Source organism: Megascapheus bottae, chromosome 13 (assembly GCF_031878675.1).
Source record: "Megascapheus bottae isolate mThoBot1 chromosome 13, mThoBot2.hap1, whole genome shotgun sequence".
In the NCBI taxonomy this organism is placed as follows: Eukaryota; Metazoa; Chordata; class Mammalia; order Rodentia; family Geomyidae; genus Megascapheus; species Megascapheus bottae.
This window is the reverse complement of record NC_143521.1, coordinates 37,691,524-37,705,092: the sequence shown is the minus strand read 5'-3', so window position 1 is coordinate 37,705,092 and position 13,569 is coordinate 37,691,524. Positions and strand designations below refer to the sequence as shown.

Genomic DNA, 13,569 nt, shown 5'->3' with positions numbered 1-13,569 from the left:
ACACTTTTCTTCCTTTCATGTGATTGAACTTTGCCAAGTCCCCTGAGGTCATACTAACCCAGAGCTGAGCTCATTCACCCACCACCTGTGAGGCCGCTTTGGCCTTTTGAAATCCAACTAAACCCCAAGGTAAGCGGGCACAGCCACATCCAGAGGAGGAAGATTATAGGGCTGGAGATACACACCACCCGTGTTAGCTAGTAGGACACAAGACAAAACCCAAATGAGAATGTGCAGCCTAGGTAGGATCTTCTGGTAAACCTGGCGGCAGTGCCACTGAGTTTTTCTTTGTCACCAGGTCCTCCCCAGGAGACTGAAACAAAGACAACTTTGTCTTGAGAGGACTACAGAAAGATGGGCCTAATTGTAGCCAAGGCTTGTCTACTGAGAGCCATGACATTATTATTTTAATAAGCGACAACAAAAATCAATCTTCTATAAGCCATCTTTTCAAAAGTCACACTGCCACTAACTTTCATCAACATGGGTCCCCTCTCTCTATTTTTTTTTCTTTTTCTTGCCCATCCTGGGGCTTGAACTCGGCCTGGGCACTGTCCCGGAGTTCCTTTGTTTTGCTCCATGCTAGCGCTCTACCACCTGAACCACTGCTCCTCCTGAGTAGCTAGGATTGTAGGCGTGAGCCACCATACCCAGCTCCCGCCCATCTTTTGTACAGGAAAATGGACACCGGTCCCTATGCTTTGAGGCGCATGTATGTAGTGGATGTGAGCACCATGTGTTATAGATGCCTGTGTGTATATGCAGTATGTGTATATTGTGTTGTGTATGTGTGCCTGTCGTATGCACGTGTGTATATATGTGTGACTTTGGATGTACACGTGTATATGTGTAGTGTGCACGTCTACATGCATATGTGATGTGTGATTGTGTGTCTGCATGTGTATAAGTGTATATGAGCACATGAGTGCACACATATGAGTTGCATGTGTGATGTCATATGTACATGTGTATTAGGTTTATGTGCATAGTATGTTTTAAGCACACATGTGTACCTGCGCATGTACATGTGTTTTGTCTACGTATTGTAGGAGCTGTTATACATCTAAACACATGTATATGTGTGTCCATACATGTTTGCACATATATTATAATGCATGGGACTTCATATATGTTTGTGTGTGCAAGCATGTGTGCATATGTTCATGTATGTGCATGTGCCCAGGTGTGTATGGACGGATATGGGTGTGTGTGCATGTCTAATGGCTCAGTGGCTGCCAGGGTCTTGCACATACCAAGCACAGGCCCACCCACTGAGTTTTGGCCAGAGCGTAGCCACTTTTTACGCTAGTTAGCACAGCTCAGCCTTTTCTTAGTCAGGTGCAGGCCCGGTTCACTGCACAGCGCCCATAGCCCTGGGACGCAATGTAATTCTTGTTCCCTCTGGGGACAGGCTGTGTTCCACCCATACTCAGGGTGCATGGCCCAAACTGACTATGAACTGAAGCTCAGCACAACCAGCAAGCCAAGAGTGCCAAGGACCCCTTCACCCACCTGACCCTGAACAAAGCAGGATCCACATGGTCTTTGTGCTAGAAACCCAGAGCCCCAAGAGAACCCTTGTGAGCTGGGGAGATACTGTTTTTCTTTTTTCTTTTTCCTCTTTTTGGGAGGCTTGAACTCAAGGCCTAGGCACTGTCCTTGGGATTTCTCAAGGCTAGCACTCCAACACTAGAGCCACAGCACCACTTCCAGCTTTTCCTGTGTATGCGGTACTGAGGAATTGAACCCAGGGCTTCCTGTATGCTAGGCAAACACTCTACCACTAAGCTGCATTCCTAGCCCCTGGTTTCTGTATTTTATAATACACAAATTACATCCACTTAAACACACCCACAGATCTGTTTTACATAAACTTTCCATGATGGACAAAACCAGAAGACTCCCCACAACAATAAAGAATGTTCATGGGATATTGGCAAGGTCTCCAGACGGAGCTGTGACTTTTGCTCAGATGTTCCTAAGCCATCACAAAAAGCACAGGAGAGGGGCTGGGAATGTTGCTAAGTGGCAAACTATTTGCTTGGCATGTACAGAGCCCTGGGTTCAATCCCCAGCACTGCAAAGACAGAAAGCAAAGGAAAGGTAACAGTGGGCATGTGGCTAAAATTTTGTACTCTGTACCTTTGGCCCCCTGTTTACTTTTGGCTGTACCAAGAGATGGTCTCTAGAATATATTCAAATTTGTGTCTATGGCAACACAGAAGAACTTGGAATTACAAACAGAAGGGGGATTTTAATCTCACCCAGTTCCCAATTCACCTGTCACATGTCGTAATTGGGAGGCAATGACACTGAGCTTTAACCTTACTAACAATCAGAACTTGCCTGTTTGTAAGCCACGGATTCCTCCAGACACACTCAATGAAAAATGTGTTCCCTGGATGCTTGCTTGCTTCTCTCTCTCTCTCTCTCTCTCTCTCTCTCTCTCTCTCTCTCTCTCTCTCTCTCTTTTCTCTCTCTCTTCCTCTTTTCTCTCTCTCTTCCTCTTTCTTTCTTGCAGAAAGGGGCTTGAACTCAGGGCTTTGTAGCTTTTTCACTCAAGGCTGGTGCTTTAGCACTTACAACACACCTCCACTTTCACCTTTTCACTAGGCAACTGAAAATAAGAGTTTCTAGGAGGCCTGGTGTATAGCCTTGTGGTAGAGTGCTTGCCCAGTATGCCTGAAGCCCTGGGTTCGATTCCTCAGTGCCATATACACAGGAAAGTGCCCAAGCCCTGAGTTCAAGCCCCAGGACTGGCCAAAAAAAAAGTCTGTTCTGGCTGGCTTTGAACCATGACCCTTGGATCTTAGCCTCCTGTGTGTAACGAGTATGATAAGCAGGCCACTGGCACCTTTCCTCCTATACCATTTTAAGGCAGAGAAGGGAAGATAAGAGATTCTTAAAAAGATGAAGGAGCCACATGCCTGTGATCCCAGCTCCTCAAGAGACTGAAACAGGTTTTGATACCAGGCCAGGTTACACAACTTTTTGAGCCCCCATCTTATAAATAAATTAATTAATTACTTAAAAATGGCTGAGGGGGGCCGGAAGTTTGGCCTAGTGGTAGAGTGCTTGCCTAGCATGAACAAAGACCTGGGTTTGATTCCTCGGTACCACATACATAGAAAAAGCGGGAAGTGGTGCTGTAGCTCAAGTGGTACAGTTCTAGCCTTGAGAAAGCCCAAGGACAGTGCCCATGCCCTGAGTTCAAGCCCTAGGACTGTCAAAAAGGGAGGGACTGAGGGGATACAAGCTCAATGGTAGAGCTAGCATGCATTAAAGCCCTGGATTCATTATCCAGTACTGTGGGCACATACATACATGCATGCTTGGGTACATACATATTAGCTCCTCTTATAGAAGCTGGCAGAAAAGGAAGCAACCATAAGAGAAACAGAACAAATCAGAAATCAAACTGAGACCAACTTAGGAGTATCTGGCTGGACAAGGGGTGATAGGAGCACAGACAAAAGGTGGCACAGTTCTACTTCCCCCTGAATCCTCCAGCACCCAATATTTCCAGCAACTTCTGGTAGCGATAGAACAATTCTTTTTTTGTCGGGCTTGGGGGCTCACACCTGTAATCCTAGCTACTTCAGGAGGCTGAGATCTGAGGATCAAGGTTCAAAGCCAGCCAGAGCACGAAAGGACCTAAGACTCTTATTTCCAATTAACATCTAGAAAACTGGAACTGGAGCTTGGCTCAAGGGTAGGGTGGTAGCATTTCGCTGAAGAGCTCAGGGACAGTGCCCAGGCCCAGAGTTCAAGCCCCACAACACACACAAAAAAAAGAAAAAAAATTTTTTTTCCTCTTCCTTTCTTTCTTTGTTTTTTTCCTTCTTTCTTTTGTACTTTGTTGTTGCCATCCCTGTCCTGGGGATTGAACTCAAGGCCTGGGAGCTATCCCTGAGATTTTTTTTCTCATGGCTAAGCACCCTACTGTTTGAGCCACAGCTCCACTCTTAGGGTTTTTTGTTGGTTCACTGGAGATAAGAATCTCATGGGCTTTCCCACCTGGGCTGACTTCAAACCATAGTCCTCAAATCTCAGCCTCCTTAGCAGCTAGGATTCTAGGCATGAGCCAGTGAAGCCTACCAGCAGTGGTACAATTCTTCTTTTTTTTTTTTAACCAGTCCTGGGCTTGAGCTCAAGGCTTGAGCACTGTCCCTGGCAGTTCTCAAGGTTAGAACTCTACCACTTAAGCTACAGCACCACTTCCCGCTTTTTCTATGTATGTGGTACCAAGGAATGGAACCCGGGTCTTGGTGCATGCTAGGCAAGCACTCTATCAGTAGGCCACACTTCTGGCCCTGCAACAGTGCAATTCTTAATTATCATTTCTGCACAATTCTATGAAGGCCTCCTCTCTGGGAAGCCAAGTCACCTCTGCACTGCCATTATGAAAACCCTTTACCCCATTGTTTTCTGAAGCAAGTACTCTCGGCAGGTGGTTGTTTTGACTCACACACATCTCTTCTTATGATTTTAAATCAGGAAATCAGCAGCATCATGAGACACACAGCCTGCTCCCAAGAGGAAAAATATCTCTCTTAATCAAGCCAGGAGTTGGAACGTTCCAATATAACCTTTAACTTGGAATCATTCTGACAAACACTTCAAGCTGCATTTAATGTCTTCATTGTGACTTCATAAAAGTTTGGCACAGAAACTCTAAATTCAGGCAAAGCATGCCCCTTTTTTTTTATCCAGGTCTTATGAATCCCAAATTTAAATCCTCTTCAGAGTGAGTTGAGTTTGGTTGTTTTTTTTTCCTCCCCAAGATTGTAGCTAGCCTCTGCCATAAGCCAACATTGAGTTTGGGCTCACTTTGAAGGAAATCTCCCTCTCAGCACCAGCACACCTTCTGGCCCTTCATGAAAAACCAGGCAGAGCCCTGGAGATGGACTGAAAGACAAAGCCTCAATCATTCGGTAGGTAATTTACTTTTTTTTTTTTTTGGTGCCAGCCTTGGGGCCTGAACTCAAGACCTGAGTGCTATCCCTGCACTTTTTCACTCAACGCTGGTGCTCCATCACTTAAGCCACATCACCATTTCCAGTTTTTTGGTGGTTTATTGCTAATAAGATCTTAAGGATTTTCCTGCCCAAGTTGGCTTTGAACTAAGATTCTCAGACTTCAACTTCCTGAGTAGTTAGGAGTACAGGTGTGAGCCACCTGTGTCCTTGCACAATTTACTTTTTGTCACTATTTATTTATTTAGCTGAGGCCTAAACTTGGAGCTTGAACTTGCCAGGCAAATGCTCTTCCACTGAGCTAAATCCATAACTCTGATGATTTACTTTTAATCTTGAGTTTAAGAGTAGATTTGGGGGCTGGGGATACAATTCAGTAGTACAATGCTTTATTATCAGGCTTTAGGCCATGGGCTAGATTTTCTCCACTCCAGCCCCCACCGACAAGGTTGGTGGGAAGAGTACAGCAAAATTTAGAAAGCAAATTAATCAGGCAGGCACTGGTAACTCATGCCTATAGTCCTAGCTACTCAAGAGGCTGAGATCTGAGGATCGTGATTCAAAGCCAGCCAGGGCAGGAAAGTACATGAGACTCTTATCTCCCAATGAACCACCAAAAAACTGGAAATGGTGCTGTGGCTCAACATGGTGGAGCTCTAGCCTTGGGCTAAAGAGCTCAGGAACACTGCCCAGGTTCCAACTTCAAGCCCTATGACAGACAAAAATTAAATTAAATTAAAGAAAAAAAGAAAGCAAATGAGTTATTATCTAAGAAAATAATTTTATCAGGCTGAGAGCATTGTCTAGTGATAGAGTGCTTGCCTAGCATTCACGAAGACCTGGGTTCGATTCCTCGGTACCACATACATAAAAAAAAGCCAAAAAGTGGTGCTGTGGCTTAAGTGGTAGAGCTCCAGCCTTGAGAGAAAAAAAACCCAAGGACAGTGCTCATGCCCTGAGCCCAAGCCCAGGACTGGCAAAAAAAAAAAAAATCCTTATGATTATGATTATTATGTAAGCAGAGCACAGTGTCTCACGCCTGTAATCATAGCTACTCAGGAGGCTGAGATCTGAGAAGTGGTTCAAAGCCAGCCCCAGGCACTAAAAAGTCCATGAGACTCTTATCTCCAAGTAATCACCAGAAAACTGTGAGTGGCACTGTGTTTCAAGGAGTAGGGCAGTAGCCTTGAGCTGAAGAGCTCAGGGACAATACAATGCCCAGGCCCAGAGTTCAAGTCCCATGACACACATACACACACACACACACACACACACCATGTAAAACAGGCTTGATAACTACTAAACTGAAGAACGTGCATGTTCTTATCATGAGAAATACAAATTTGAGGGATGTTAAATACTATAGCAAGTCCATACCTACACACATACACTCACATACATATGCATATGCGTATGTCTAGAAACAAGTAGCTTCCATATTTTACTGCAGTATCACCAACTGCTTTGAACAACATAGGTCGTCTGGAGATGAGGCTCAAAGGCAGAAACCTAACATGCCTGAGGCCCTGAGTTCGAATCTCAGTATGGGAGTAGGGTTACCAAAAGCTCCATCCTCACTAGTCACGCGAAGGTGGCAGAGCTGGGCTAGGCACTTTGCTGTTGCCTATTTATGTCTTCGTTTGACAAGAACTTTAAGTGAACCCTGAAGCCACGCACTTGCGCAATTTCTGATTTCCTGTTCTCCCAGTTGAAAGGAAGCTATAGTGTCAAAGAGCCCTACTGTGTGCTTATCAGAGTAAGGTGAAGGGTAAGATGGATGGATGGATGGACAGACGGCACACACGGATATGGACGGGGACACGGACAGACACACACACACACACCCCAAATCCAAATTATCTTCACCTTTCCTCCTACAGTTTCCCTCTCAGACTGGGGTGCTTTTATTTCTCCTCCAACACCCCACAACATCTATCTGACAAGGAGTGTTGCTTAAATTACAAGCGACACCTACTCCCACACGTGCTATTATTCTCTTGATTGGGCACTTTACTCTGTCTAGAGCTGTGTGCTCACAACCTTTCACCTTTTCCCATCTGCACCTGTAACTCTCAAATACTCTTGGCCTAATTGCCAACTTTTTTTGTGTGTGCTCAATACTTGTAATAAACCCTTTCATGCCATGTGGTCCACTTTTTGCTTTTTCTTCTGTGAACAGCGTGGATGATTCCACCTTCGGACGTACTCACTTTGAGGGGAGACGGGGGTCTCTTCAGCTTAGTCTGGCCACAACCTGTCCATCCCCCTCCCTCTGTCCTTGAGGACTGCAAACCGGGATTATACACGTGGCCACTGCACTTGGTTCACATTGCTACTTTTAAATAATACATTTTTGTTGTCATTTTAGACAAACGGAACCTTGCTAGGTATTCCAGATTAGTCTTGAACTCTAGATGCTCCCACCTCAGCCTGCTGAGAGCTGGAATTATCAGTGGGTACCACCACACCTGGCTCAGGAATATATTTTTAGTTTAGATTCCTTCTAAATAAAACCAAATGAGTCATTAGAAGACTATCAAAAAAAAAAAAAACAACAGCTTGACTTTTAATTTGAAAATGACCTGTAAGTAACTTAAAGATCCTATCTTTCTCCACCAAGATAAGCTGTAGAAAGAAGCCGTGTCTCCAGATGCCTTGGAACAGACACCAACAGGAGTCGTTGAGCTTTTACTGAATTAAACGTGAGTCATTTCGTTGAAATTTTCCATTTCCATAACTTTGAACTAATTTCTTAAACGCTCCTCAGCTGTCATGATCCCTTGACCAACCCTTTCTAAAGACTTGAAAATGTTCGTTTGAACCAAGAAGGCCTGGGCTGAGGGTGGGTTCCCTTCGGGGGTACACCCCAGGTCCCCAACATTTCAACCATCTCACAAAAACGATCGGAGTAGAGAAAGGGGCTGGGTGGGGGTGGGGGAGTCACCTGTGCCTCTGGGAAGGCCCCACCGTGTTTTGTTTGGGTTTTTTTTCAAGGGTGCAAACCATCTGTTTCTTTCTGGAAAGGAGACTCGTCGCCACAGGAAGCACCACGCGGCTGGCTGTGCGATGATCTGCTTTTCCCAAAGCTGACGCTTTGAACTTTCGGTGGTTGTTGTTGTGTTAAGAAACCCTTTACTTCCCACTCCATCGCCTCGACTCGGAGGGGAAGGCGGTGGGAGAAGAGCGAAGAGAAAACTCGGAGCGGGGTGGGGAGGAACCCCGTCACCCCGGGCTGGCCGCGCCGCGCCGGGGCCGGGCCCGCCGGGAGCCACCTTACCTTGGAGTCGCCCACTTCGGAAGTCAGGAGCGGCCGCAGCCCGCAGCGAGTCCGCCGGCTAGGAAGTCATGACCACATCTTCCCGGCGCCCTCTTTTTAATGTAAAAAGCCCAGCGCGGGTCCGGCGACTCCCCCGCCCCGAGCTGCTGACTCAAGCACACCCCCTCCCTCCAATTGCTTTTCTTTTTTTTTTTAAGGTTGAACTTCCCAGGCTCTGGAATTCCAGTGGATCACAAAGTTCTTTAAACAACAACAACAACAACAAAAACACCACCTTCGAGCCCCGCGGAGAGGAAACTTTGCCCACGAACGACGAACTCCTCAAACCCCAGCTCCTCACTGTCCCGGGTTGCACATTCCAAAGCGGGGCGCACGATCGGGCACCCGAAGGCGGCTCTCGAGGGTCTGGGTAGGGTGAGGGTATCCGCGAGGGGGGTTCGATTCCCGATGGGGACGGTCCGACTCCCCGGGGAGGGCCGGGGCCCGGCTGCGTGCGTGGTGCGCGGCGCGCGGGCTGCGCTCAGTGCCGGCGCGCGGTGGCTGCGCTCGCGGCTCTCCCGGGCTCGCGCCGGCCGGCTCTCGCCCGCCTCCCGGCCCACCCCCCGCCCGGGCCGTGCGCCTCCCAGGAGCGAGGCTGCCTCCGCCAGCTCCCTTCCCCTTAAACTCACCAAACCAGATTTCTCCTCCCGGCCCCGGCCGCTTCCCGTAAATCTGCACTGAAATCGTATCCTGCTCGCCGAGCCTCCGCTGGCCCGCGGCCAGTGCAGCATTCCTGGTGCTGGAGGAGCGCGGCTACCTTAGCTGAAGGTGCAAAAATAAGACGTTACATTAAAAAAAAATTAAAAATAAAAAAAAACGATCAACCACGGCCTCGGTACCCAGACGTGGGGACCTCACCAGATGGACCCTCCCACCCCACTCCCGGCTCAAAATATTAAAAAGAAAAAAACCACCCCCCCCCCGAAAAAACCACACGCACGTCCGATGGCTACCCCGAGCCCCCCGAAGTGGCACCTGCACCACCTGGCGCCGTCGGGGCCGCCCGGCTTCCGGCTCCCCGCGGACAGCTCCGAGCAGCCCTGGCGGAACCACGATGGAGCGCGCGGAATCCCGCGTGGCCTCGGGGGCCGCGGGCCGCGCCGTCCCACCCACCCCCGCCCCGCACTGGTGAAGAAGCCGCTGGGGCGGGCGGGTGGGCCGGGCCGGCCGGCAGGCGCCCCTCGGCGGGCCCAGAGCCAGGGAGGATCTTACCTGGGGCTCGACATGGCCCGGCCGAGCGCAGGAAGGCGCGTCACGCCGACCAAGCCCTGACCTTTGTCGGGGCCTTCACAGCAGGGCCCGGGGCCTGGGCGCCGCTCGCTCCTTCCATGCGGTTCATTTTAATGCGCCCTGACCTGGTGTTACAGCTGCTTTCTAGAAAGAGAACAACAACCAAAAAAACCCATACAGCCCCAGCCCTGTCTTAACCTTCCCTGATGAGCTGAGAGTTGCCTCTAAGACCACCCCACGCAGACCCCACGGAACACGCGCGTCCCCGCCACCCGCGTCCCCCCCACCCAGCCTTACCTGGTTATACAACAGCTAAGGAGCCCCTGCCTGGCAGTGGGGCGCCCAGCCACCGAAAGGGCCAAGGGGAATCGAATTCTGTGACTAAACAAACTAGAAGAGGAACCTAAACCAGAGTTGTGATTTCGGATTGCCATGTCATGCAACTGAGAAAGAAGAAGAAGAAGACAAAATGCTGTTTCTTATTGGGCCACATTCGTGGAGAAATGCTCCTAAAGTCGCCGGCGGTTGTTGCTGTTAAGTGAGTCAGTAAACACACATGAAGAGCTTAGAAAGGACCTGGCATGCAGTGGTGTGTTAGCTGTTATTATTAATTTTATACCGTGGTCTTTTCTGAGAAGCTGGTGTCCGTTAAGAGTGGGTTCTAGACCCAGCACTGGGCTAACTCACTAGATGTAAGATTGGTCTCCCGGTTTCTGGAAGGTTCTAATGACAAGGGTTTTGCAGTTGACATTCCTTGTGGACAGTCTTAAATACAGTGGAAAATAAACAGTCTTTGGAAAGGGGGTATATAACTGATCTTCATCTCCCTTAAGTTCCAAGAGTGACAAACAACATGAAGACAAATTTGCTCTCCACAAAGTTTCCTCAGAATCCAGCAATCACCCTTCCACGGGTGCTTAATTACAATGAGGATTTAGTCATTTATCCCATCAGTGAGAAGTCTGTGCCACCTCAAACCTGTGTGAAATAGGGTCAAAAGGTTTGAAAAACATAAATATTAAAAATGCTGCAATGGAGCTGGGCACTGGTGGCTCCCGCCTGTCATCCTAACTACTCCAGAGGGTGAGATCCTAGAATCTCAGTTCAAAGCCCCCTGATCAAGAAAAAAATCTGTGAGTCTTTTATCTCCAGTTAACCATCAAAATACCAGAAGTGGAGCTGTCGCTCAAGTGATAGAGCACAAATTTAGCAAAAAAGCTCAGGAACAGTGTCTAGGCCCTGAGTTCAAGCCCCAGAATCTGCAACCTCTCCCCTTCCCCCCCCCAAAAAAAAGCTAGATCTAGATATTTCCATCCTCTACCTTTTACTTAGCTTCCTATGAAAATAAAGGATTGAAGCCGGGGGTGGTGGCTCATTCCTGTAATCCTAGCTACTCAGGAGGCTGAGATCTGAGGATTGTGGTTCAAAGCCAGCCCAGGCACTAAAGTCTGAGACTCTTATCTCGAATTAACCACTGGAAGTGGCACTGTGGCTCAAAGCGTAGGGTCGTAGCCTTGAGCTGAAGAGCTCAAGCACAGCGCTCAAGCTCAGAGTTCAAATCCCACGACCGACCAAAAACACATGCACATATGCACGCGTGCGCGTGCGCATGCGTGCGCGCACGCGCGCACGCACACACACACACACACACACACAAACACACAAATGGAAGAAAGAAGAGAAAGGATTCATAATCCCTGTTAATGAATTTCTTTGGACCAGACAGAACACCTTCTTCTGTAAGACCTTATATGATGCCTACAGATCAATCCTGTGAGCCATTTTCTCCTCATTTTTTGAGAGAGGGGAAGGATGCTGGGGGTTGAACCCAGGGCCTCACACCAGTCAAGCAAGCAAGCTATTCCTGGAGCTAACCCATGAGCACATGTGCTTGTGTGTGTGTGTGTGTGTGTGTTGTAGGTCTTGAACTCAGGGCCTGGGTGCTATCCCTGAGCTCTATACCTCTAGCCAGTGTGTGTGTGTGTGTGTGTGTGTGTGTGTGTGTGTGTGTGTGTGTGTGTGTGTTGTGGGTCTTGAACTCTGGGCCTGGGAGCTCTATACCTCTAGCCAGTGTGTGTGTGTGTGTGTGTGTGTGTGTGTGTGTGTGTGTGTGTGTGTGTGTGTGTGTTGTGGGTCTTGAACTCTGGGCCTGGGTGCTGTCCTTGAGCTCTATACCTCTAGCCAGTGTGTGTGTGTGTGTGTGTGTGTGTGTGTGTGTGTCTCGGTTGTAGGTCTTGAATTCTGGGCCCAGGCACTGTCCCTGAGCTCTTCAGCTCAACTCAAGGATAGTGCTCTACCACTTGAGCCAGAGTGCCACTTCCAGTTTTCTGGTGGTGAATTAGAGATAAGAGTCTCGTGGACTTTGGTGCCTAGGTTGGTTTTGAACCAGGATCCTCAGATCTCAGCCTTCTGAGTAACAATAGGCACCTGGCCCTGTTTTTGTGTTTTTGAAACAAGGTTTTACTCAGGATACCAAGCTGATTCAAGATTCTCCTGCCTCAGTCTCCAAGTGCTGGTTTAGGCTCACTCTGATGAGGAAGGGTTTAGATCAGCTATGCTAAGTAAGGAGCTCCTTTCCCATAGGTGATGTTGGTAGACTAGTTTTCAGGTCTACTTGAATCTAAATGCAACATTTTTACTACTTTTGGGATAAAGCTAGTCAAGTCTTGACATCATTTCCATTCCATTGATATTTTTTTTTTACCTATGCAACAAAATTTAACTCAAAGACCAATTCAATTCACCATTTTCTGAATTTCAGATTCTTTCCTTGTCCATACAAGAAGGGGAGGGCTGGAGGCAGGGGGAGGTGGGAAATTCCCAGGTTTCACAGGGCCCCGAGGGGGCACTGCTGGACAGGAACAGGGCTTCATGACCTTAAGACAACACAAAAACACTGCTTCACTGTAGCCTAAATTTTTCTGTTCCTTCCCAGAAGCAGCTACATTCAGGCCTCAAGACCCTCTGAGCTCCAGGAGTTAACAGGAAGAGCGCTCAGGCTCACGGAGTTTATTGTTGTTGTTTTGCCAGCCCTGGCGCTTGAACTCAGAGCCAGAGCACTGCCCTTGGACACCTTTTGCTCAAGGCTAGCACTGTGCCACTTTGAGCCACAGCGCCACTTCCGGCTTTTTCTGTGTATGTGGTACCAAGGAATCTAACCCAGGGCTTCATGCATGCTAGACCAGCATTCTACCACTAAGTCACATTTCCAGCCCTCTTCTGCTTTAACATTTTCAATTTTTTAATTTTCTGGTCTTGTGATCGTTGTTTGTTCATTTAGTTAGTGTGTGTGTGTGTGTGTGTGTGTGTGTGTGTGTGTGTATGTGTGTGTGTGTATGTGTGTGTGTGTGTGTGTATGCTAGGCCTGCTTAAACTTGAGGCCTGAGCTATTGCCCTTAGCTTAGTCTCATGGACTTTCTTTCTTGAGCTGGCTTCAAACAGCAACCCTCAGCTCTTAGCCACCTGAGTAGCCAGGAAGGATTACTGTCTGCCACTGAGCTGACTCTAGATTTGTCTCACATCTCCACAGGGCCCTTTGTGGCCCTGTGGAAGACTTGTGGCGGAGAGAGAGCAGAAGAGCTGACCTGCCTGGCAGACTTTCAGCTTTAGGGGAAGGGGAAGGGCAGGGAGGAGAGCAGTGGAGAGGGACTTGGTTTCTCATTGGAGCTGAGCTTTTAGGTACCATTTTACAGTGGACGAAATGGCAAAATCTTCTCCTTGATTCACTTTCTGCCTTTCTTCCTCATTCCTATCTGTACCTGAAACTGCGCAGATTTTTGTTTTGTTTTGTTTTGTTTTGCTAGATGAGAGAGAACCACCCACCTGAGCTTCAAGCTTTCTACAGTTTTGGTTCTTGTTTGTTTTGTTTTTGCCACCAATGAAAGCTCTTCAAAGCCTGGTGCTGGTGCTTCACACCCGTAATCCTAGCTACTCAGGAGGCTAAGATCCGAAGACCACGGTTCAAAGTCAGCATAGGAAGCAATGAATCTTCTTGCCTCCAATGAATCACCAGAAATCCAGAAATGGTCCAGAAATGTGACTCTTAAG

The 13,569-nt window shown here is 48.1% G+C and overlaps 1 protein-coding gene across 5 annotated transcripts in view; it reads right to left on the bottom strand.

The window, feature by feature from the left end:
- The window catches only part of Rbm47 (RNA binding motif protein 47), a 125,098-nt gene extending 115,436 nt beyond the window's left edge, over positions 1-9,662 (bottom strand). For 4 of the 5 annotated variants that reach the window (XM_090343684.1, XM_090343689.1, XM_090343690.1 and 1 more), the window contains exon 1: positions 8,254-8,461. The gene's annotated coding sequence lies outside the window, so the exon portion shown is untranslated. Of the gene's footprint in view, positions 1-8,253; positions 8,462-8,527; positions 9,055-9,504 lie in introns of those variants that run through there. The other variant, XM_090343685.1, reaches the window with a different exon arrangement.
- Between the last annotated feature and the right edge of the window lie 3,907 nt (positions 9,663-13,569).